General features: G+C 48.3%; 1 non-coding gene across 1 annotated transcript; it reads left to right on the top strand.

Annotated features, from left to right (window-relative positions):
* Positions 1 to 1,489: 1,489 nt before the first annotated feature.
* TRNAT-UGU (transfer RNA threonine (anticodon UGU)) lies at positions 1,490 to 1,562 on the top strand. The gene has a single exon. It is a non-coding gene; the product is annotated as a tRNA-Thr (tRNA).
* The last annotated feature ends 24,642 nt before the right edge of the window (positions 1,563 to 26,204 follow it).

Genomic DNA, 26,204 nt, shown 5'->3' with positions numbered 1-26,204 from the left:
TGCTCTGCACTGTCACTGCCGCAGTGCTGGGCAGCCCGGTGTGGCACGGGCTCTGGTCAGCTGCACCAAGAATTGCCTGGCAGTGGCAAGGTGGGGTGCTGCTGTAGCTGCTGAGCCTGGACGGGCAAGTCTGGAGCAGGCATGGGGTGTGCCAGTTTGGGGCTCTGTGCGTGAGTTCCTGCTGGTACCATGGGGCTAGGCCAGGGTAGCAGCAGCCAGGAGCTGCTATTGCCTGGGTTGCCTAGAAGGAGAGTCCAGCTGCAGAGCCTTCCCAGCCCTGCTGCGTGTCCAGGGAGCAGCAGGACGTGCCATGGCTGGGTAGTGCTTGGGCCAGGAGGGACCAAAGGACCTGCTGCAGGCTGGATAAAGCCCCTCTGGCCCACAGACCATATTTTGCCCACCTGTTTTACAATAACTATGTAAAAAGTACGCAATCGCCTGTGGGTGCCTGCTTCTCACAAGACAACCCCTCTCTCCCCCTGATCTCTCAGTTCTAGTCCTCAAAGGGAATTTACAAAACACCTTTCATCGCTGAGCCTACAAAGTTCACTTTGTGAAGTACTGGGTACAAAAAATCATGGATTAAAGACAGTGGATTTGTGGCACGTTATATATAACCTGCCTGCCATCCGATAACCCCCGGTTACCGGTCTGCCTTCAGTCGCCGGGCCACCATTGCCCACCTGCCTGTCTCACCTCTCCCACGCGGCCCCTTCCCTCGCCCCCTCCTGCGTGGCGCACGGTCGGGTTTTCACACACCTGCACTTTGCTTTTGCACTTCTGCTGCGCCCAGGAGCGCCCGCCCGTCCGCAGACTGCCCCGTGCCTGCAGAGCCGCGGGCGTGCTCCACAACTTGCAGGAGCATTTCCCCCGACTACGTCGTCGGTGTAATAAGAGGCAGCACATCCACCCAAAGTCCCTGCTGTCTGCCTGCCGGCTGGGCCGGGCCGGCCCAGCCCGCCCCGGCCACGACCGACCCCCGGCGCTGGGACACGCTTCTCGTAGCGGCTCTTTCCTTTTTCTTCCCAGGACAACACCTGGTCGCCCTTCACCGGCCGGGCGCGCCGCGCAGGCAGCAGGGCCGCCCACCAGCCGCGGTCCGCGCAGAGTCGCTCGCCCCGCCCCGCCCTGCCCCGCTCCTGAGGCGGCAGCGCCCCCCGGTGGCCCGCGGGCGGCACCGCAGCGGCCGCGGGTCTGCCGCCGGCCCCGAGCTCCGCAGGCGGCGACGGGCGCCCCGAGCCCGAGGCGGGGCCGCTCCGCCGGGTGCCGCCGCATGGGCACAGCTCGGGCCCTCGTCGGGGCCTGCCCCCGCGCGGCCTCCACTCGCCCCGCGCCCTCTCTGCCAGCGGGAGGAGCCGGGCCGCGGCCGGGGGAGCGCGGAGCGCGGGCGGCGCGGGGCTCGGCCTGGGGCCGGAGCTGGAGCTGGACCCTCTCCACGGCTCCGGCCGCGGCTGCAGCTTAGAGGAGCCGAGGGGAGCAGCTGAGCGGTGGCTCCATAGCTCAGTGGTTAGAGCACTGGTCTTGTAAACCAGGGGTCGCGAGTTCGATCCTCGCTGGGGCCTCGCGCTGCTTTTTAGTGGCCCCCCCGGTGGGCAGGCGGTGCAGCGAGACATTAATTTCTCACGGAGCGGGAGGAGGGGACTGATGCTGGCTTGGCAGCTGGTGGTGGGAGGTGCCCTGGGCCAAGGGCAAGTGGCACAAAGGGCATTCATTGCAGCTGGATACGACTGTGCACCTGTTCCCCGCCTCTCAGTCACTCGGACACTGGCAGCTTTTTCTTTTCAGGGACCAGAGACCGGGCGCAAGAATTCATTGGGCTCGTTTTACTTGTAGGTTGTTCTGTGAAGAATAAAAGCTTCAGGTCCAAACCCTCTTCCCTGTTCTAAGAGAAACCTTTAGCTATAGGGCACGACCAAATGGAAAGCAGTGAGAAAAACACATACATTTAATATATGACCCACTTGCATGAATAGGATGGCAAGTAAATCCATTCCAGCATCTGAGCTGCTTTCTTGGGCACAGGCTATGACCACAGGATCAGAGCGTACGAGTTAGAAATGTAGTCTAATAATGTAATTAACTTGTAATAGGGGGGGCCAAACATTGCTAAGAGCTGCAAAGTTTGTTTTGTGCTTACTGGTGCATACTGGCTCTTTAAAGACAGTCCAATTGCCTTGGGAATTGCCTAGTTTTGCAAGGTGACCCTTCGGTTTCAGCCAGTTACACTCAACGGAGTGCACGGTCCCAACTGCGTTACAATTAGGTGGCTGACATGGCAACACTCTTCCTTTCTACTTAATTTAAAAGTTCTCACATCAGAACGAACTGCAGGCTCAGCCGTGCTCTGGCAGAAGGAGTGTCCCCGTCATGGGTTGCAGCAGTGTCCTGGGAGCTCCATAACAGTCTGTACTGATTTGGAGATCCTGCTGATCGGGAACAGTACAGCTTCAATTTCACATTGTTCAACAAGGCCTTGCTGTACTGCTGCAGTTGACAGGCAAGAAGGTTAAATGTTAAGGAAGGACTTTTCTTATTTATTGTATATTGGGATTAGAGGGGAAGCATCATGGAAAATTTGAAAACTGTTCCATCAGCATATATCTGGTATATTGCAGCAAAATCTGTTTGAGTTCAGCAGGTAGGGCCATGAAAGCTTCTTTCAAAAGAGATGATAGTAGAGGGGGCTCTTCACTGTTGCATCCTAGTCGTCTCCTAAATATAGCAAAACTATCCCTGTTTGCTCCAGCGCTGTGTAACTTCCGTGTCAGATCTGCAGGGGTCCTTTGATTGAGACATGTGCCTTCATCACAGTTTAAAAGTATTAGTTGCGACAAATTTTAGGAGGAAGATGGAGAGGAGAAATGGATAGGTAACCACCATGTCGTTTGGATCACCACAGGGTATCCTTATGCTGCTGTGTGGGCTGAGTAATGCCTGTAGATCATTGCCCTTTCATTAACCTTCATACAAAACTGGTTGGACACATTTACGAAACATTTAACTAAACCATTGCTTGAATAATTACAAATGGTTATGTTACAAATGTTAAATCTAGTGAAATTACAAATGTGTAGAAACTAGTTTCAGGTGAATATCAGCTGTTGAGTCCTTGGTTTTACCATTGGTTTTCCAATTTTCCTAATTTTAAACAATTTCTTTATTGATTCTCTCATACAAGCAAGAGGAAGAAATGTTAACGAGCTTGATCCCAAAGCACATGTATAAATATATTCACCAGGGCCAGGAACAGACTACTCTTTTACCAGTATGTGACTGGAAACCGGTCTCTACCCGTAACTGAATAGATGTTTGGCACACAAAACCGGTTTATACTTGTAGCAGAAAATAGGTTTGGCACACATAGACTTATTTAAAAATGGTGGAACCTGGTCTAAGATTTGCACCCCCCCCGGAGGAATATGTGATCTGTTCACTACCCATCAAAACTGCGCCACTCACAGAAAACCATGTAACTTAGATTAATTCCATCTCAGGCTTTTTGAACGTCTGTACCTAACCAAGGAGTGTTTGCATGTTCAGGGGCTGACTGACTACAGGAGGAATCTGTAAGACTGATTAAACACAAAGTGTTGCCAAATGCACCAAGACCCTGACCGAGCAAAGCATTTAAGCACGTGCTTAAATTCCACTGAAGCAGACTAAAGCAAAATACCTAACTGCTTTGCTAAACACTGACACTGATGCAGTTCTGATGTAATTGTGTCTAACATAAACCGAAAAACTAAAAATGATAATTTAAAATGTGTTTGTAAAAAATTGTAGGTAAAACACATACAAGACAGGGCTGTGATTTTGTGTTGATGATATCCCTGGAACAGTCATAACGTTATTCAATCTAACTACAGTATTTGGTTCATAATTTGACTCAATGATTCACAGCAAAAAAATCCACAAGCTGACTATATGTTATATGAAGTAGTTTTTTTGTGTCTTTTGTTCTAACAAGTAGGATTTCAATGATTTCTTGCAATGGGACCTGGTCAGTTAAACAACCATTGTTGTCATGTTTTTAACAAATAAATGCAATGAACACTTAAAGATACTGTTGTGAATAGGAATGCAGCTTCTTTTGGTTGATCGGTTTAGCCATTTAGGATTATGGATAAGTGCTTCTCTAAGCTTTCAGTCTTACATTGATGTCATGATTAAAAATATTAATTCAACTAGGGGTCATGTAAAGTTCTAAGTACTGTTTCAGAAGAAATCTAGTGGGTATTTTTACATTCATATCTGCAAAAAGGGTTCATTACAATTAGGCAGGTCTTTATTTAAATAATGTGTTTAAAGGAATACAGTATTCTGTTGTCATCAAATCAGACTACTGTATTGAGTGATTTATTGTTCATGAGAACACTCAGTAAAATTAATGCAAAGCAACTACAGACATGAAGTGAATGCACATAATGGTGGTCTGGTTTTCAAACTACTAGTGTCAGCCTGGAGAACTGGCTCATAATCTGTAAAGACAGATACTTTGCTATGCCTGCAGGGTATTCTGATTTGATGCTGGAAATGCACCTGCCCTCTATGTTTTTGCTAGAAAATTGTACCCAATAATATAAAAGTTTACATGATAAGAGGCTGTTTACTTTTAGGAGTTAACTGATCCCCCTCTTTCCTCCCCACCCAAATATCATTACAATTAATATTTTGTATCATATTATCTAGAAGTATCAGAGCATCAGAGTCACGTGCTTACTCCAGCCCCAGTCTAGCCTGAGGGCTATGGCAGCAGTGGCATATCTTGCCTGGGCTCCAGGACTTAGCCAGAGCTGCTTCTGCCACATCAGCTGTTGTGAGGCTGAGCCACAGCCACAGCAAACATGTAGTCAATGCCCTGGGATGGAGCGGGACTTTAGCCATATCACAGCTAGAAGATAAGTGATGGGGGGAGCCAAGTGGAGGGGTGGGGAGCAGGCAGGTGGCAGTTGCAGCTTCAACCCCAAATCTGGATTGCGGCTGGAGCCAGAGCCTCAGGATCCGCCTGCCTCCCCACTACCTCATACTCAAATCCAAGATGAGTTTTTCCCGCCCCCTGTGTTAAGTGGGGAAAAACATTGCCTTGGATTCAACTATATATGATAATTACAGTTTTACGTTCAATAACCGTATTTGAACAAGAGCATACCTTTTAGAAAAGCAAGAAGTATACATTTTACAATTCAGAGAATCTCTTGGTAAGATTTTCCAAAGATTTATTACCCTCGTTGTGAAAATGTGCCATTGTTTCTTGCTTTCCCTATGACTACTAAATTATTATTAGCAAGTATTATTGACTGTAAATGTTACATGTAGATACTTACAGACTATGATCAAAACACCTGTTGTCTTTGCTAAACCATATAGACAGAGAGTTCTTTAAGACTCATTATAAAGCACGCGTTTCCTATTCTTTAATCACTCTCTGAACTCTCTCCCAATTTTTCAAATCCATTTTTGAAGGGTGGATGCCAAAACTGGGTGCAACATTTCAGTAGTGATCACACCAGTGCCAAATATGAGACAATGTAACATTTCCAACCTAGTTGATATTCCCTTGTTTATAGGTAGGTCCAGGAAGATCAGTTTAGACTTTTTGCCACAGCAAACTAAAATGACCTTTACTTGTAACACAGAAAATATTTTTACATTAAAAAGTGTCATATTTTAACTCAGCAAACCAGTCAGGTTTTTGACATCTTCAAGGTCTTAATTTCCCAAATAACCAAAAGTACATCCTGCAAGTAAAGAAATTCTGTCAGGAAAAATGCTTTAGATAACTATAAGGTTTATTTTTATGTGAGCATAAAGTGAGTATGGGATTGTGAAAAGAGATCATTTAAGATTACATAAAGCCAAAGTTTACTGCTTGTGGAATCAAGTCATGGCAACAGCATTCTGATATTAAAGCATGCTGCATCTAGGACACTGACCTCTAGGATAATTTATGTCAGGGCTTTTCTCCTGTAAAAGCACCTTAGTTTCTTAAGAAATTTAAGGTAGCTGTTCTCTGTGCTCACCAAACTCAGGAGTATTTGGACACAGAAGCTGTACATTGTAATCCCCATGCAGAATGCATGAGCATAGCTAGTGACAGTGATGTTTATGCATGCACACACAGACACAGAACACTGCACGTCTGCACCTGGAAATAAGGCTTTTGAATATATGGCATCATTTCCTTGCGCACTATCTGTATTGCTTGAGGGAAAGAGGTGAGATTGCTATAAAACACTTCAAATCCATGCCAAAACCTACTGTAACTTTCAATGGATTATTTTTTCCCCAGATACAAATGATAAATGCATAATAGCAACTGTCAGCGTTAACACGCAAATATTTATTCAGCCTGACAAAATGTCTTGAGGACTACAGAGATGTAATATGCAACAAGTGGACTGTAATTTAGACAGCCCTGGATTCTCCTGTTGAACTGTTGGCAAGAAAAGAATGCAAAATTTACAGGTTTAATTTGCAGTGAGATGAGTGCTTGTATTTGTAACCTAAATAAATCATTAGATGCAGCTTACATTTAAGCCATTGGTGCATTAGAACTTCAAAGACCCTATAGATTGGAACTTTACTTGTCTTAGAGTTGTCTGTATACTTTTCTGCACTGGGTAAGAGGAACATTGTCAACTCATCGTTTGGAAGCTGATCAATACTGGTAGTGTCTGAATTTTGTGTTGCTGCTGAATAATATGTATAATGTGGACATTGCTGGCACTACTTGTAATTTGTTTTGTTCTGGAATTCTGAAAAGAAAAGACAAGCAGATGACTCCATCAAACTAAGAGTATCAGAAGCATTTGAAAAAGTGGCCTTGGATGAGGACAAGCGATCTAATAATAATAAGGAACTGACAGCCCTTAGAATGGAATTTGGGTGGAAAAAAAAGAATTACTGGTATTACTGAATTTGCAAGGAAAACACTAGCATAGGATGTACCTTCAGCAGCAGTCACTGTCCAGTGTGTAATGTATAAAGTAACTTCTTTTTTTTTTGCTTTCATACCATTATTCCTTTACAACTTAAAGTTTCACATATTGAAGAAAAAAATTTAAAGCAGAAGGTTTAGCTTCTGGTGTAGAGAAATCCTATACAACTCAACCTATTAGGAACAGCCACTTGTAGGAGTTAAATATGAGATGAGGAAAACTTATAAATGCCTCTTCTCTGTAATTCTGAATAATTAACTTGTTTTTCTTTTATTTTTCTGTTCTTTGTAATAAAGGTTTCCAGGACTGTTCAGATCTGTTCTTCTGAGATGCTAATAGAATTTCTGATATCTTTGTGCCCTGCATGAGAGAGCAGTGATAGATGTTCTGTGTAAAACTTTAAAAATGGCTATTCTTATAAAAGCACAATGGATCTGTGCTCTGAATCAGACCTGTACATGCCAGCAAAACAGTCACTTTGCTGTGCAAAAGAACAAACTTTTAGAATTAGCAAGGCTGATTTTATTACAAATCTTTAGCCTAAGAACATGGTGGCCCAGTTACACTACATCCAGAGCAGATTTTTGGTTTCCTTTGGGTATTGGTACACTGGGATGGCAGCATGTTCTGGCAAGGAGGCTTCAGGTATTTCCAGCTCCAGGTCATTTCTTTCAAGTACACTAGAGACCAAGGTATTGAGAGCAAGTGTTGGGGAATGCACCACACTTCCAGGTTTGGCGCACACTAGTGGGAGTGGGCGGGTTGGGTTCTTGTTCAGGAGCATTCCTGTCGTGACATGCAGCAGCCCATATGTAGACATACCCTTTGCTTCCTATGCACAGTCCCCAGCTGGCATCTGTTAGGTTTGTCAGAGCCCAGTTAGCCAGTTAGTTTGGAATTCATATTGGCCCTTCTTCATTATGTGGCAGACTTACCTTTTGAGCTCTGGATGAGTCCTGGGCTCAAGATTCTGCAATTTTGATTGGTGGAGCCCATCCACCAATCAGAAGCAAGCCTGGGTATGCGAGGCCTTGCCCTTTCCCCAAGGTAGGGAGAGGCAAGGAGCAGTCCAGACCTGGTTCAAGACTGCACACTGCCAGGTCTGGAGAACTTTGGGGGTGGAGCCCTTGAAGTGTATCAAAGGAGCAGCGTGCCCTCTGCACATGGGGAGAAACAACAGGGAAGCTGAAGAAGGAAGACTGGAGCAAGAAAAGCTGGGGACGAGCTGCCCCAGCTGGGAATAGCCCCAAGCTCCTGAAGAGCCATGGGTGGGTGAGAGACCCTCGGGCTTGTCATGGTGCAGGGACCTGCTGCAGGGAGCAGCCCTGGGAGGGTGTGAGACCCTCAGGTTCGTTACGGTGCATAGTCTGACACATGGAGTCCAGGCCTTAGGAGTGCAGCAAGGCATCTCGAGCGTGCAGACCCCGGCAAGTGGCTGGAAGCTACTATGCACAGGACCTGGGCAAGATCCAAGAGCGGTGAGCAGCGAAAGGCTACTTGGGTTAGCCACCCAGTGTGAGACCGGAAGGCCACAGCCCTGCATAGGGCCCTGGTGAGCTGAAAGAACCCTGGAGCCGACTTGGGCACGGAGAACGGGGAAGGCCATCCTGGTGTGAGGTGGGCAGTTGGGAGCCCAGTAACCCCACTGAGTGAAGCAACTAGCCCTCAGTGCTTAGAGCAGGGCATAGAGTGGTGCAAGCAAATCTGCAGACAGCCGTCCAAAGCAGGTGGCATTGCAAGGCTTGGGTACCCAGGCCTGGGGCACCAGGCCACAAGGGGAGTCTGGAGGCAGAGTGGGAGAAGAGACCCTGGTGGGGAACATCACGCTGGGGCAAGCCAGACCACCAGAAGGGCCGTGGGTTATTGGAGCACTGGGGCCCTGAAAAGGAGGGGAGGTATTAGGAGTGGCCTTGCTAGAGCTGGGTGAAAGACCCCCCTCCCAGTGGGTGGGTCCCCAGACCCTGTTGGGAGTGGGTGGGGGGACCCCTGGTCTCCAGGCTCGAGGAATGAATTCATAATTAGACTTCTATATGGTTGAGGTCTCAGTTTCTGTTGCACTTTATATTTTATAAATAATATTATTCATATTATTTTAGTGTTGTTAATCATGATGTTAATGAGTTTGAGAACTTGAAGAAATCTTTGGGTCAGTTGTGTACATATTTTTAAGTACTGGGTTTTACCCACTGAGGTGAATATTATTGTATTTATTGGGTTGGGTAACTCATTTCGTAACTTGGAGATTATGAAAATTATTTTGTAATAATGTAGCTCTGAGGTGAAGAAACCATTGTGGGGTCTGTGGCTCCCCACCTCCCAGCAAGCAGGACCACAGCCAGAATAGAGGGTGGAGGGGAGAAATCTTGAAAAACTGCTTGAAGTGAGGGGTAAGGGGGGAGTAGAGAGAAAGGAATGAAAAAAAGATTTAAAAAAAATAAAGGGATTAAAATTTTGCATGTATTTCACTGAATTGAGATTGGGTTAGGTGCAACAGAGGTCTAGTATTGCCAACCCCACCATGTCAAAAATCAAGAGACAAACTCTTAAAAATCAAGAGATTTGGTATGTAAATCATGAGATGCTATTTTTGAAGTATAAACCAATATAGATATACTGACCATTGGTTTATAAATCCCATTAGTCACTTATTTAACTTCTAATAGGGCAGAGATTTATACAAAAACTATATTACTACAACTCATAATGCTTTAGAAAAAAAATTAAAAATACCTACCTCTTGTTATGATTCGGATGACATCTGCTGGACTGCTGTGTGTTTAGCACTTTCCAGACACAGACACAGACACAGACAGCACCCAGCAGGTACATCTGTGGAGGGGAAGGGGTAGGAAGAGATGGAAGGGGCGGTGGGGAGTGGGGCAAATTGAGGCCCCCATAGTGAGGGAAGGAGGGGGCAGGGGCTGGGGAGAATGGGGCCCTGGGGCCGGGGTGGGGGTCATGTGGCAGAGCCACAGACATCTCGTCCAGAGGTGTGGGGGTGGGGCATGGCTCCCTGCCACTGTGTGCACCCCTGGAGGAGGCATGTGCCCCTGGAGGGGCATGTGCCCCTTGGATCTGTGCATGAAGCAGAGGCAGGCTACCCACTGCAGGCTGGGGCTCTGCGCCCTGCTGACACCCAGCCTGCAGTGGGCAGCCCACCTCTGCCCCATGCACAAGTATGGGGCCAATCTGGGGGGCACATGCCTCCCCTGGGGGTGTGCACAGTGGCAGGGAGCTGTGTCGCCGCCCCTCCGTGTACCCCTGGATGACCCACCTACGGTGCTGTCACACAACCTGCCCCTGGGGTCCCATTCACCTGAGCCCCTGCCTCTGCCCCTGCCCCACTCCCTCCCTCAATGTGGGGGCCTCAATCAGCACCCCCCTTCCCCTCTGCAGACTTACTGCTGGGCACTGCTCTACGTGCACCAGAAGAAAAAATCCCAAGATTTGAGAGTTCTATCACGAGACCATGAGCCAGACTTAATTTTACTTAGAAATTGTGACTCTTGTGATAATTTTCTGAGAGTTGGCACTACTGGGGGTCATGCTGGCTGGGATGGGGGAGCTGTCCTGGCCTGGGGGGCTGGGGGAGGGGTGGAATAGCCAGAGCACAAGGCTGAGAGCCAACATGCTTGCTGCATGGCTCAGAACACGCATCAGGGTAGAACTGAGAACTGGCAAGTTCACTGCATGTACAAAGCATAGCCCAAGGCAGAGCTGAGAAACAGAGAGTTTGTGGGGTGAAGGGAACAGAGGCACAAGGAAGCTTCCCCTGCTGTATAACTTCTGTTTAACTGAGCCCTCACAGCCACCTGTGAAGCACAGAGCCCTGGACAGGGAGAGCTTATGGCTGGGACAAGCAAACTTCACCCCCTGCTGCACTATTTCCCTTCAATAGAGTCTCAGTGGCTTTGTACTGAGCATGGAGCCCCAGGCAGCAAGACCACATAACTGGGCTACAAGATTGCTTTGTAATTAAATGCTGAGAAGGCTGTTCTCAGTATGAAGGCGATGTGGCGGGGAGGCCACTAGAGATTTTGTGGGAGGGAAGGGGTAGAGTGGTTGGGACCTGTGCATCCGGAGATGCTGGAGGAATGAAAGTAAGATGTTTTATTTTCTCAGAGTATCCATACAACATCCTGGAACACCATGGGCAAAACGAATCAAAGATAAACCTCAGCTGGAGTGGCATATCTCTGAAATAGTTTTGAGGGTATTTATGGTGATTTCACACCCCTTAACTATTGACTTCTCCCATTTTAAATGCCTTCATGATGTTTTTAAAGGTAGCCCTCAGCTCCAGGCAGATGTGTACAGCCTTAGGCTATTATGATTTCACTGCTGTTGTTACCTGAGCTAGCTAGATTAAAGCTAGGGCAGGGATATTTACATATGCTACAATCTGACTGCAGCAGAAACATATGCTAAACCTGTTTCACTGAAGGGACATGTGATCAGGAATCTGCTACTTCCCCACTGAGGCAACTAGGAATAAGGGTCCCCCTTTCAAAAGCAAATGGGTGCCTATGTTTAAATTTGCCTATAAAGGCTATATTGGGACAATAAAGGGCTGCAGGTCCATAATCAAATCCTAAACTCTTTTAGGTTTAATGCTCTTGGTTTTTTTCTTGCTTTTAAAAACACCTTATCTGACTGCTTGTCAAGATCAGAATATCATGTATTTATCCACATTATATTAACCATGACACCAACATATTGGGTGTGGTTAACACAATTTAAACATTTATTATTGGCTACTAAAGCATGTCTGACCGTGTGTTCTTGTTGCAAAAAGCCAACAGCATACTGGTTTGTATTAACAGGAGTGTCACCTGCAAATCAAGGGAAGTGATTCTTCCTCCTTATTCAGCACTGGAGAGGCCTCATCTGAAGTACTGTGTCTAGTGTTGGGCCCCATACTTCAAGAAGGATTTGCTCAGTTTGGAACGAGTCTAGCACCGAGCAACAAAAATGATCAGAGGTCTGGAAGATGAGACTTCTGAGGACAGGCTGACAGATAGTATGATTTAGTCTGGAAAAGAGAAAACAGAGAGGGATTTGATAATAGTCTTCACATACCTGAATACGATTACAGAGAGAATAGAGGTGGGCTTTTCTCTCTGGCCATAGGGAGTATGACTAGGAACAACAACTTCAAGCCACAGCAGAGGAAATTTAGTTTGGAAATTAGGAAGAATTTTCTGGCTATAAGGATGGTCAAGCATTGGAATAGGTTACCTAAAAAAGTTATGGACTCTCCATCCTTGGAAACTTTCAAGAACAGATTAGACACTTATGTGGGATGGTTTTGTCAGGGATGATTCTGCCTTGAGCAGGGCGGTAGACTAGATGATCTTGTGAGGTCCCTTCCAGCCCTATTGTCCATGCTGGTGATTCTGATCAGCTAAACAATTCCCTGGAAACCTGAGCTTAATAAATGTGCAGTAATAATTCAGTACTTTCTGTGATGTAAAACACCCTGTAACAGGGAACCCATACTCTTGTTACTAGGAGCAGGAGGCATAGCCAGAGAAGACTGCAGACAACTGGACAGCAAAGGGCAACAGGTATGAGCCACTTGTGTAAACTGAGCCACTGGGATTAACAGGATAGGCTGCTGGTGAGGGGATCAACAACACCTAGGCCCTGGGAGCAGAGAACCGGGCCAGATGACTGGATGGGGGCCAGGCATGGGGGCATATAAGCTCAGCCTCTGGACATGGAGGGGACAGCCTGACTCTGGCTGCTTCAGGGAAAGGAACTCTGAATAGAACTGAGTGCAGTTTGGGGTATGGCCAGCCCAGGTGAAGTACCTGGTGGGCTGCGGAAAACAAGCCTGGCTAGGTAGGAGGAAATAGAGACTGAGGAGGGGTTTATATCTGAGTTGTTTGAGTTGGTGCTTTATGTTCAAGTTCAGCTGGAGACTTGGGTAGTTGCTGCAGGGGTGGCTTGGAGGCTGCACAATAGTTTGACAGGTGCGCTCTGTAGGATAAGACCTGGTCTGGGCAGGGATGGAAAGGCCTGAGAGCCAAGGGCCAAGGCAGTGAACCTGGGCTGAGGGCTCAGTCAGAGGAAAAGGGGCCAAGGATGGGATGGCAAAAAACCCTAACAAGTGCTTTGAGGTCCGACAGGGCTCCCTTAAAGGGGAAGCATAGAGATCCTGGGACCAAGTTTGGGCAGAGATGGTCAAGGATGTAGCCAAAAGGGAGGAGCACCACAGAAACTACTCCTAAGCTCCACGGACTGTCTCTTCAGTATAATAAGAATAGCATCAGAGGCATGGCAAGTGAGACAGGAGGGGCAGTGTTGGGCAGAGAGTGCAGTAGATGGGTTGGACCCTGTGGCAGGCCAGTAGGGGGTGCTCCTGCACTGAGCCACCCACCTCACTGTACCCGACCACCTTCCAGTCTCTGAATGCCTGCCTGGGGGTGCCTCATGTCTAGCCGACCCCCTTCCTGGAGCACACCTGCTAGCCTGGGGGTAGTGCTGCCACCACCCAGGGTGTGGCCTGATCCTGGCACTGTGCCCCCTGGGAAACAGAGGCCTAGTGGCCCTCGAGTGTACTCAACCCACTTCAAGAACTTGGGTGGCTTCCTTCAGACTGAAGCACAAACAGTGGTCTCCCTTAGTCAGCCAAACCAAGGGGACCCCAAGGCATAATCTAGACCTACTCCCAATAAGTCTGCCACACTAGGTCCGAAGGAGATCTTCTTTGGTTACAAGGAGTAGGTTTGGAATAGGGTACAGGGTAGAGCAATATCAGAGAAATCCCATAGAGCAAACTCCTATGGCTGGGTAGCCTTTGATCATGCATCTGAGTTACTGAAAGCTATGTATCTAGTTAGATCTCAGGTAGCTTACGAGTATCATCCAGAGGCAGGTGGAGATTCCCTCTGGAGGCAGGCAGTTCATTGATCATGGGTTTCAAGAGAGAGAGCAAGTTTCAGATGGTCCAGCTCTTCTCTCTCTGAGTTTTCATCATGGTTACTGCTTCTCCTCCTGGGCAGTCCTTAACTTATATAGCCCTTATGACCTCATTTACCTGGTCCAATGAAGACCAGCACCTGTTGGCTGCCAGCCAACCAATTTGAAATGCATCACTGGTTGCTGGGTAGACTGGCATTGCTCAGAACAATAGGGAACCCAAGCCCCGCTCCCAGGTATGTGATGCCAGTCACATAGGCAGAGGGAGCAGATTTCCCCCTTCCCTCAGGAATGTATCTAACTCAGGTTACCTAAAGGGATGGGATGTCAGCCCTCTGCAGGGCCCATATTAACCAAATTGTCACAAAGCAGAGTTTTTGGGGAAAGACAGAGGTGGCCTTCTTCCACAGACCCCACGGGGCCTCAGGTATTGGGGCAGACCCATAAGCCTTGCTACACACCTGCATGGCTTTCATCACTGCAAACATGGCAGTCTTTTGTGCAGGGAAATCTCATGCTGTTTGCTAGGACTTGAAAAAAGAAAACCTTTCTAAATTTCTTTAACAATGTAAATAACAATGCAACCTCCAGTTACTCACAGAGATAATCTTTAACTGCTTCAAAAGAGGAGCAGAGGCTGCCTCTTGGGAGCCTGTATTAGCTGTTGGGCTGTACCTGTTACTTAGTGCTACAGGGTAGCAATGCAAATGAGCTAAATCACTGCAAACTTAATCCTGAATGAAAGGGGATTAAAATTATAAGGTTTTGCTGCACTTCTGTCATGACAGGAGCCTATACAGGGCAGTTACCAACCAACTACATGTTTTGACAGCTACTCCACTTTTAGATATATAGGGAGTAAAAGGAAGGCCCAGGGAGGAATAGGACCCCTGCTAAATGGGCAGAAACAATTGGTGACGGACAGGGGGGGCAAGGCTGAACTCCTCAACGAGTTCTTTGCCTCAGTGTTCCTAAGCGAGGGGCACGACAAGTCTCTCACTGGGGCTGTAGAGAGGCAGCAGCAAGGTGCCAGACTTCCATGCGTAGACCCTGAGATGGTGCAGAGTCACTTGGAAGAACTGGATGCCTTTAAGTCGGCAGGCCCGGATGAGCTCCATTCGAGGGTGCTGAAGGCACTGGCCGACGTCATTGCAGAGCCACTGGCGGGAATATTTAAACGCTCGTGGTGCACGGGCCAAGTCCCAGAGGACTGGAAAAGGGCCAATGTGGTCCCCATTTTCAAGAAGGGGAGGAACGAGGACCTGGGCAACTATAGGCCAGTCAGTCTCACCTCCATCCTTGGCAAAGTCTTTGAAAAAATTATCAAGGCTCACATTTGTGAGAGCCCGGCAGGACAAATTATGCTGAGGGGAAACCAGCACGGGTTTGTGGCGGGCAGATCATGCCTGACTAATCTAGTCTCTTTTTATGACCAGGTTACGAAACGCCTGGACACAGGAGGAGGGGTGGATGTCGTATACTTAGACTTCAGGAAGGCCTTCGATACAGTATCCCACCCCATACTGGTGAACAAGTTAAGAGGCTGTGACTTGGATGACTACACAGTCTGGTGGGTGGCGAATTGGCTAGTGGGTCGCACCCAGAGAGTCGTGGTGGATGGGTCGGTTTCGACCTGGAAGGGTGTGGGCAGTGGGGTCCCGCAGGGCTCGGTCCTTGGACCGATACTCTTTAATGTCTTCATCAGTGACTTGGACGAGGGAGTCAAATGTACTCTGTCCAAGTTTGCAGATGACACAAAGCTATGGGGAGAAGCGGACACGCCGGAGGGCAGGGAACAGCTGCAGGCAGACCTGGACAGGTTGGACAAGTGGGCAGAAAACAACAGAATGCAATTCAACAAGGAGAAATGCAAAGTGCTGCACCTAGGGAGGAAAAATGTCCAGCACACCTACAGCCTAGGGAATGACCTGCTGGGTGGCACGGAAGTAGAAAGGGATCTTGGAGTCCTAGCGGACTCCAAGATGAACATGAGTCGGCAGCGTGACGAGGCCATCAGAAAAGCCAATGGCACTTTATCGTGCATCAGCAGATGCATGACGAATAGGTCCATGGAGGTGATACTTCCCCTCTATTGGGCACCGGTCAGACCGCAGTTGGAGTACTGCGTGCAATTCTGGGCACCGCACTTCAAGAGGGATGCGGATAACCTGGAGAGGGTCCAGAGAAGGGCCACTCGTATGGTTAAGGGCCTGCAGACCAAGCCCTACGAGGAGAGACTAGAGAAACTGGACCTTTTCAGCCTCCGCAAGAGAAGGTTGAGAGGCGACCTTGTGGCTGCCTATAAGTTCATCACGGGGGCACAGAAGGGAATTGGTGAGTATTTATTCACCAAGGCGCCCCCGGGGGTTACGAGAAATAATGGCCACAAGCTAGCAGAGAGCAGATTTAGATTGGACATTAGGAAGAACTTCTTCACAGTTCGAGTGGCCAAGGTCTGGAACGGGCTCCCAAGGGAGGTGGTGCTCTCCCCTACCCTGGGGGTCTTCAAGAGGAGGTTAGATAAGCATCTAGCTGGGGTCATCTAGACCCAGCACTCTTTCCTGCCTATGCAGGGGGTCGGACTCGATGATCTATTGAGGTCCCTTCCAACCCTAACATCTATGAATCTATGAATCCACAGGAGTCAGTCCCACTTAGTGCAGTTCAGCATTCTAGTATCATAGCCAGATAATAGAGGGCAGGTGCCCTCTCTCCCCAATTCTGCACCAGTGAGGGACATAGTGCACCTGGGGTCAGTTTACCCATTGAAGTGGGTTAGGATGGCTCTGGACTTTTCTCCAAGTCCTTTTGTACATAGCTATATTCTTTGAGACACACGCCCTGCCATGCCTACCCTAGGGGTACATGCAGTGGGGAACGCACCCCCGACGCCCCTTTGATAAGCTGCCCCTGACTCTGTCCCATTCTCTGCCCTAGGCCTGGGTCCCATGCATTGTCCTGTCTGGACAGCACCCCCAGCCCCTGCCCCTGCTTCACTCCCTCCCTCACTGTGGAGACCTCTATCTGCCCGCCATGCCCTTTCCCCTCCATACATGTACCTGCAGGGAGCTGCTCTCCACACTGCCCAGATGCATTCCAGGCCATGTGCAGATGTGCAGCTGCATACATGCATGCAGTGCTCCCTGCATCTCTCTCCTGGCAGCTCCAAGCCAGACCCCTTGCAGGCTAGAATGCTGCCTGCTTGCAAGGAGAAACCTGCTGTGTCCTGAGGGAACCCAGGTATCTGGGGGCTCCTGATTGGCAGGGGCCCCTAGGTCTGGGCCCTGCAGGCCTGTGCATTAATCTGCTTATGGCAGCACTCAGGCAGCTGCAGCTGTACTGGAAACATCCCCATTGGAAGCTGTGTGCTGTGCTGACTAGGGTTGGCAATGCTGTTCTGCTCCCCTTGCCTCCAGCAGCTGCTCCTGTCCCTGCTGCACTGCTCTGGGTGGGCGGAGAAGCATCAGCCCAGTGGCTCCTATTGGAGGTGAGGGCAGCAGAGGAGCTGCCAGCCAACTGTAGCTGTACTGGGAACAGCCCCACCAGAAGCTGCATGCTGACTGGGGCCGGTGCTGGTAGGAGCACAGCATGGGCTTCCCCAGCAGGAGATTGTGGGGCTCAGCCCCATGGGGCATGTCCAGACAAGTGCGCCCATGCCTCTTGCCCTGCCTCAAACCCCTTTGAGGCAGGGCAACAAGCACATGCGGGAACGAAAAACGGTTCCCCGCACTGCAAACTTGCAGCACGGGGAGAAAATTGGGCCCTTGGCTATTCAGGGGTCTAAAAAATCAAAGTTTAAAAAGTGAGCTGGGTCCTCCATGGAGATGCTCTGGCTGCCAGAGCATCTCTATGGTTGCCCCTCGCCCTGGTGCTGAAACACACAGCCAGCCAGGCCACGTGCTTCAGCACTAGGGCTCTGGTGCTGGTGAGTAAATGGTCGGGGGGGCTGGAGGAAGGGGGAGGGGACCATGGGGAGGAGCTCTGATGGCTCCACCCACTCCCCCAGCCCCCCCAACCCCTGCTGGGGCCAGCCCCTCCCCCCGCCAACCCCCCCAAAGCCCCCAACCCCTGCCGAGGCTGGCCCCTCCCCCTGCCAGCCCCCCCCCCCCCCCGAGGCCCCCGAGCCCTGCTGGGGTCGGCCCCTCCCCCCGCCAGCCACCCCGAAACCCCCAACCCCTGACCTGGCTGGCCCCATCCCCCCAAACCCCCCTGATCCCTGCCCCCCCAGCTTAAAAAAAAAAACAGCCCCCCCAGCACTTACCTGCAGTTAAAGCTGCTGTCTGGCTGCCTGGGACCCTGCCCACACAGTGCTGGGCAGGCTGACAGCCCCAGCGGCCACAGCCTGAGCCCTGCTGCCCCCACCCCCCAGTGCCCTGTGCTGCCTGGGGGGCTCTGCCAGAAGGCCCTGGAGCCCCCCCACCCCTGCTTCTAAGGTAAGCAGAGGATTTTTTTCTGGTTTTTTTTTCCTGGGTTTTGTGATGGTGCCTGAGGTTGTGGGGTTAGCCATGGGGGCCTGGGGTGCAAGTTGGGGGGTGAGCCTGGGTGGGGAAGCCATTGGGGGGGTCTGGGGGAGTGGGGGGGTGGGGCCAGCCAGGTCAGGGATTGGGGTTTGCAGGGAGGGGTTGCAGGGGGGTTGCAGGGGCTGCAGCAACTGGTGGGGGATGGGGCCAGGAGGTTGCAGTTGCGGGGGGCATGTGGGCCTTGCAGGGGGGGGTGGTAGCCCCTGCAGGGGCCATTTGGCCCCCATTGGGGGGGCGTATCCCTTGTGTGGGGGCTGAACCCCCTGTTAGGGGGGCAAACCCCTTGTTTGGGACCAAAACCTCTGTTGGGGGGCCAAACCCCTTGTTTGGGGGCTGTACCACTTGTTTGGGGGTTGAAACACCTGTTGAGGGGGCAAACCCCTTGTTTGGGGGCTGAATCCCTTGTTTGGGGGCTGTACCCCTTGTTGGGGGGCTGGAACCCCTGTTGGGGGCAAACCCCCTCTTTGGGAGGTGGACCCCCTGTTGAGGGGCTGAACCCCTTGTTTGGGGGCAAACTCCTTGTTTAGGGGTTGAACCCCATGTTGGGGGGCCAGACCCACTGTTGGGGGGCTGTACCCCTTCTTTGGCAGGTGAACCCCTTGTGTGGGGGCTGAATTCCCTGTTGGGGGGCTGTACCCCTTGTTTGGGTGCCGGATCCCCTGTTGGGGGGTCAATCCCTTTGTGTGGGGGTCATCTTGTGAGGGTGCAGCAAAACGTATTCATGAATTCATGAAACATATTTAAAGTTCATTTTATTATAAGAGACTTGCTTTAACACTGAAGATATATCAATAAAACATTGTCCAACTGATCACTGCCTCTGTCTCACTCTCACTCATTATAGTGGTCTTTTGTTTTACTTGTGGAGGAACATGGATTTAGGGGTATTTTAGAGTGACTTTGGGATTTTTTTTATCAGGGATTTTGCATGTTTCCAATAGGGAACAACAGAATTCCTGCTAGGGAGGCCAGTGGCAGGACTCTGCCTGCTCAGAGCTGGCACCTTGGACCCAGCTGGCTGTGGCTGACCTTCTGGCCAAATGGGGCCAGGAGGACATGCTTTGACAGTTGAAAGCAGGCCACCACACCCGGAACATCTTCTGGGTGATAGCTGCCCAGATGGCCGGGCAGCGGGCACACATGGCAGTAGTGCCGTACAGAGGCCAACCCTGCAACCACAGTTCACTGGCAGCTGGCCCAGAGGGGCAGATGCTTCTACTGGCTGTGGAGTCTGGCAGGTGCACAGCAGGTCACATCCAGGCAGCAACCCCCTCTGCCAGACCCCTGCAGTGGGTAAAGGGTGCAGGGAACTCTCAGGGCTGCTTCAGCAATCCAGCTGGCACAAGGGGTAGTATTCCCAGGTACCAGTTGGCAGGGACCCAGAAACTCCTGAGAGCTAGTAGCCCTGAGCTACTTGCCAGGGCGGCTTTTTATACTGCTGCAGCCAGGACAGGCCAGCTTTTTATACTGCTGGGGATAGCACAGGTGCTGGCCCCAGGCTCTAGCTCCCCGTGGCTGCAGATCCAGGAGGAGCCAGGCAGGGTTATTTTGCTCCCAGTGGTACAATTTGCTCCTCACCAAAGTGCATGTCCGAGTATGTGCGCTGAAGCAAAAAGCCCCGGCTCAAATTTGCACTGGATCTATTTGAGCTGCTGCAAGCGCATGTGCTTGCATGTGTGGACACGCCCACACTGCAGGGGCAGCCGCAGGCAGGATCCAGACAGTTGACAGCCTAGATCTAGCCCATGGGCCATATTTTGCCCACCTGTGCTATGGACACCCACGGAGCTTACAGTCCCAGTCTGACCAGAGACAACAGGAATACACAGGAAACAGCCACAGGAGTATAAGGGTAACAGTGCAGTGATATGATAAGCAGCAGTCCCACTGCACTAGCAGCATACCTGTGGTTTGTCAGCATCATGACAGAGGCAATTACTAGAGTGTATCAATGGAGAATGTTTGGTGGCTTTGCAGATCAAAAAGGAGCCAAAACCCTTTATAGAACTTTAAGTGAAGGAAAGAAACTGCACTGTAGAAAGAGCAAGTGGCAACATGCAATTGATTGGAACATAGCTGTTCTGCATCATATTGTGATGGAACTGCAATAAAATCATGTTAAGATTTTAAGATACCTGGTCACCAGTCTAATCCCTAGCACTATGGTTCACCCTCTTCTCTCTTCCTCATTCCTCTGCCTCTCTGCACGTATCTTGTTTGTCTTAGCAGGTCTCCTGAATCCTTGGCCAGCCAGTTGTTGAAACAGTTGACTGCCCTGATAATTACAAAAGCTTGTTCTAAAGTGGGACAGTAGGTATTGTATATTCCAGGCATTGAGAAGGGAAGCAACATATCATACAGCTGTGGAGGGGAATCAAAATGACTCTACATCCAAGCGATGAGACTTCAGTCATAAAGAATCAATCCTTGCTCCTCCCCTTGATGCTGCAAAATGCCACAGGCCATCTACCCTGGAACACAGTTTATAAACACATCTGAAGAAACATCAGGCTGGTTCAGGCAAACATAATTCTCCTAAACCACCACTGACTGGAGCTCATACATCATCCAACCTTCAGCGATCCTGCTGTAGCAGCTTGAGCCTCCAACACAGTATGTCTTTTATCCATCCCTCTGTTCTCTCCTGTGCTTTCCACACATCCTTGTGGTCTTGACTGTATGCTGCTTGACCCTTCATTTACATTTCTCTCATACTTTAATCTGCTTTTTAAAAGTAAGTCTTGAATTTGAATATTTTTGTTTCTTGATTCTGTAGCTGATGCATTTTATAGATGCTTTCTCCCTGTGCATGTGTGAGTGCATGCATGTGCACTGTGTGCAAGCATATAGGGGTGTGTGTTAAACTACCACCTTAGAAATCAAAGACACTTTTTGTACTGTTTTGAAAGTTTCTGTTGGGAAAACATTTATCTTCCACTGCAGTTTGATATTAAATGTGGCTTTTTTGCTACCCTGAGGCTTTATATTAATTTTGGTTTGGAAGGAAGATCTAGGTGAAGATCTAATGCAGCTGAACAATTAGCTACTATAAATAGACTCTTGAGGATCTGGAAGATGCATGGCTCCCTATAATCATCAGATGTGTAGGTAATGTGAAATTTAATCTCAATAGTTTCTTAAATCCTTTCTACTCTGCTAAATTATTTGCTGGGACAGTCTTATTTTTTTTACAAAGTCTTCTAAACTAAATAAATTGTCCCTTAGCAGCAATCTGCAGACTTGTAAGTACAATTGCCCCAGAAGAATTCCAGAGAAACTGCTTTTGCCATTTTTTTTTGCTGTGTAACATCTGTTTTTACACGATTTCTTTCCAGGTCCAGTTCTACCATTAAGTAATTGATGTTGGAGTCCTTTTGTCATGAAACAGGGCATGTGGTGATATGACCCAGAAGGTGTTTGATGCCAATCAGTCTATTAGAATTTGTGGCCTAGGTAACCCAGTTGTGCCTCTCTGGTTCAGGATGTTGCATTTTTATTTTGAAAACAATGCTGGCTTAGTTTATCTAGTGCTCTCCTGTAAGCATTCAGTGTCAGATTCCAGCACTCTTACTCAGCTTTTACTCCTTCCCTCCTCAAAACTCCCATTGTCTTCAGCCTGTGAAACACTGAATTAAAACTGAGAAAAAACTTCCAAGATTTGGTCCATGGTGGCTCAGTTAGAAGTTTTTTCATTTTAGGTGAAATACAGAAGGTAAGATCTGCAGGGTTCAGGCATCATTAATAGGAACATAATTAACCTGTTCCTCATGTCCTGTCTTTCTCAGGTTGGTGCTCTAACAGGGAATGATGGTTTGTCAGAAAGTAGCATTTTTACTACAGCACACAAACGGGGAAAAACAAACAAACCCTTTTTACCTTTGTAGCAGGGCAGTAAGGTGCCTGCTCCTTTAAGAGCAGAATCTGCCTAGGGAGAAGAGCCAGACAGAAACCCTACAGGTGTAGGTTACTATGGCAGCAGGCTAACAAGGGAATTAGCCTTCACCTGCACCTGGTCAGCTGACCAGAAGGAGGCAGGGCCTGGGCACCCACAAACCCCAGGGCTGAGACCAGCAGGAGTTAGTTCTCTGGCAGCAGCCAGGGGAAAGAGCCTCCAGGGAAGAATTGCCCAGAGACTCTGGTGGCTGCCTGATATGCTGCATACAGGCCTAATGGGGCTCCAGGAGCTCACCAGGTACCCTGGCCTGCAAGGCATTTAGTGCTAGGTGGGAAGTTTGACTCTTTTAAAGGGACAAAGCATGCCCTGAACTGCTTGTATTATGTCATAGCCCAGGGGCTCACATTCTGGTTGCTGTTTATAAATGGGTGGAGTGGGCTGAGGCTATTGGGAAAGGAGGCCTCATTGTGGAGACCCCAGTGCCAGTAGGCACAGTGACAAAGGGGGTGAGCAGACCTCAGTGACAGTGTGGGCACAGAGGCAGGGCTGCAGAGAGCCCGGTGATGACAGGAGGCCAAACTAGACTAAGGCCTCAGAGGGACAATGTTTAAATACCATCTGTGAGGCTTGGGGCATGGTAAAGGTGTAGTTTTGGAGCCATGCATCTAGGCCATAATGCTGAGGGTATCCCATGAGGCATTCATTTTGAGTGGGACTCAAAAGGGGTCCAGGAACCCACAGGGTTCAGTGGGGTCCATCAGGACTGTGTCCAAACAAAAACTCAAGGGCAGTGTCCCTATTTATTATAATTACCAGCAAGATGTGGCAGGTGAGAAAAAGGGTGCCCATTGGGCAGGATTGGCACAGTCACTGAGACCTAGGGGCATCACAGCCATCACTGGGGACCTGACACCATGGCAACACTAAAAATCACTGACTAAAGTCAGTTTTATTGATTTAAATTGTTGTACTTGTGTCTGGATCAAGGATGCTATATCATTCTTAATTAGGACATTCACTACTGGATCATGGAGCACCGTTTCTGGTTCACTTGCTATGGTCTCTCAGCTATTGATTCTCTTTTTGATGTAAAGAGAGAACCATCAGGCTCCCTGTTCTGTTCTTACATGTTTATAATTTAGCTTGCTGTCTCTGCTGTGGTTTTTTTAAAGGTGATTCATTAGAGAATAGAGTGACAGGGGCAATGCATATGGGGTGCACGTGGTTGTGTACCCCTTACAAAAAGGCGCTGCCAACACTAGCGGCATCTGCAGGCAGTCCACAATCCCTGCTGGCTGCCCCACTGCTGCTGGCAGCAGCTGTGGGTGCTCGCCACCCCGCTCCCCTGCCGGCAGTGGCTGCAGGAGCTCTCCTGCTTACCACTGCCAGGCTCCTGCCACTCCTGCTGCCACCGTGCCCCCCCCAGCTGCCGGGGGCATGAGTCGTTCATGTAATGTTACAGTTAAACAAACTACATTGCAGGGCTTTTGTATTCCTTTAAACCTAAGAGGGCTCCTGCAGTTGGAAACACTTCAGGCGAAGAGTTTTCATGTGGCTTAGCAGATTTATTTCTCAGGTTAGTCAACATAAGAACACTTCTCAATTGCTGGTTTGAAAGTAACCTTGAAGAGTTTTGATGTTTTTTGGATTGGCATAGGGGATGTTGTTTGGGGGAAGAGATGGTGAAGAAATGAGAGAGAAAACTTTATTGTAGAATTTTAGATGTGTAGATACTAGGGAATGCTCCTTTAAAGCAGGCTTTGAAAATGTTCTGAGTTCACAAACACAACAACGAGGCATACAAGCTGATACTAGGGATGTTCTGGGCTATAATCTTGATAACATTTGACTATTGAAGAATTAGTGAAATGTATAATTAAACCAAATTGTTAGTTGCATTCAAAATTATTGGCTTTGACATTTTAAAATCATTAACTGTTTAGCATAAAGGCATACAACCAAATAGTTCAACAGAGCTTTTCAAAATATTGCATTAAAGGCTATTACAGTATAATTTAAAATATGAATACAAATAGCAAATATTCTAAGCTCTAATTTTAATTTAGCCCACTCTAAAGTGTTGGCAAAATGCCATGACTATGCATTACTCTAAAAACTAGAATACAAGTACTTCCTGATGCAAGGGCATGGAAAAATTTTCATTTTTAGCAAATAGTCACTGTAGTAACAAGCAACTGAGTTTGGGCTGATAAAGTGGGATCGGTGTTACCTCACTGACTCTCTGCAGTGTTGAGTTCATGGGCTCAGCAGTTGCCCTTGCACTATCAGACTTTGAAGCACTAATTCACCATTAGTACAATTCCAACAGTAGTATCAAAAACAAATTGCAATGCAGGCAAAGCTCTTAATTTGTTATCTTGATAGTAAATCTTGCTCAAAGCGGATCTAGGGATCACAGGAGCAAGGGATTTGATAGCAGTCTTCAAATACTTAAAGGGTGCTATGCTAAAAGACAGAGATGAGTTGTTTTTTTTCTTGGTGGCTGTAGGGGATAGTACTAGAAACAATTTAGGTTGGAGATTAGGACAAACTTTCTGGATAGGAGGGTGTTCAAGCATTGGAATAAACTGCGTAGAGAAATGATGTAATCTCCATCCCTGGTAACTGTCAAGAGCAGGTTAAACAGACTCTTGGCTGGGATGGTTTAGTCAGGGATGATCCATGGGGGCTGGACTAGATGATCTTGTGAGGTCCCTTCCAGCCCTACTTTTCTATGACCCTCTGAACTTGAGAAGATGTTTCTGAAGCTCTGTCTAGGATACGAATAAAAACAGGGACTTTTTTTTTTTTGGGGGGGGGGGGTGAGGGTGAGAGGTTAATGTTATGGCTAACATGATTTTCAGATGCTGTTCAGCACCTGTTGAAGATGAGGTTTATTTATTTATTTTTATTTTTTTAAATATGTATTATCTGGTTGCAACTGATCTTAGAACAGAGACTAGAATTGAGCATTATACCATTCATTGTTTATGTACCTCTACTATAAATCTTTTGAACACCAATTTATTTTCCACAAGGTTTTTCTATCTGAACCTGATCCTTCACTCCTTACTCTGGCAAAAATTCCCAGACAACTTAGTGGATCAATGGGAGCTTTTCCCTAAGTGAGATGCATAAATATGCCCTATTAAGGCAAGGCTTTTAAACACCTACCTGCAATGTAGTTTTGGTAATGAAAACCTTCCTTGCATTCTGTAGGATAAAAGCATGTGGTTTTGAAACCCACATCAAGGGATATATATTTTGCCCTGAGACAACATCCATTGGAAATCCAGAACACTAGTACTGGAGTACCAGATGGTAGAGTTTAAAGTCTTTTTTTCCTAGATGCCCTCTTATTAGGGTAAGTGTCATTCTTTTCAATTGTGACTCAAAAACAGAGGTTTGAGTCATAAATATATAAGTGGGAAAAATTCACTCAAAGGAAAAAAATAACAACTTGGGAACAAAAAATAAATGTTTTGAATGGGATGTTACGCTGGACTCCTTGGGCGCATCCAGACACGTGTGGATGTTTGGTTCCCCGTGGACAAGTAGCAGTGGCACACCTGCAAGCAGCCTGACTCCACTTTTCAGCAGTGCATGCTGCCCTGGCATGTGTTGCTCCATTTTTGGGGTTCTTTTTTCCTTTCTCCCGTGTGTGTGTGTGTGTGTGTGTGTGTGTGGTGGGGGGGGGGTGTTTGTTTGTTTTACCCCTGGATATCCACAGGGAAAAAAAAATGGAGCAGCGGAGATGGGGAATCCTGGATTCTTCTCCCTGCTCCCAGAATGCTTATGCCTTTTACATTAAATAGTCACTGAATTAAATACATAAACAGAATTTGGGAACAAGTGCTAGAAACCAGGGCTCCCCCCACCCCCAATCACAGAAGAATGCCCTTCTCTGTGGGATAGTCAGGCTGTTCC

The sequence above is a fragment of the Alligator mississippiensis genome, chromosome 2 (genome assembly GCF_030867095.1).
Source record: "Alligator mississippiensis isolate rAllMis1 chromosome 2, rAllMis1, whole genome shotgun sequence".
NCBI classification, from domain to species: Eukaryota; Metazoa; Chordata; order Crocodylia; family Alligatoridae; genus Alligator; species Alligator mississippiensis.
The sequence above is the reverse complement of the archived record's forward strand: the minus strand, read 5'-3'. Positions and strand labels throughout refer to the sequence as shown.